The sequence below is a fragment of the Corylus avellana genome, chromosome ca6 (genome assembly GCF_901000735.1).
Source record: "Corylus avellana chromosome ca6, CavTom2PMs-1.0".
NCBI lineage: Eukaryota > Viridiplantae > Streptophyta > Magnoliopsida > Fagales > Betulaceae > Corylus > Corylus avellana.
In genome coordinates this window covers 21,712,227-21,712,439 of record NC_081546.1, presented here as the reverse complement: position 1 = coordinate 21,712,439, position 213 = coordinate 21,712,227, and positions in this window count along the sequence as shown.

Genomic DNA, 213 nt, shown 5'->3' with positions numbered 1-213 from the left:
TTTTTTTTTTTTTTTTTTTTTTTTTTAATAGGGCTGATGTGGCGTGGCTGAGTCCACACCACATTTGCCCTAGTTCGACGTTGGTAGGTTCATTGTTTCCTTCCGTTTTCTCTCCTCTCTCTCCCTCTCTCATGCTTCCGCTTCAATATATTCAACAATATATTTAACATGGTATCAGAGCCACTTTCTTGTGGCCTCCAATAAACGTCTTTG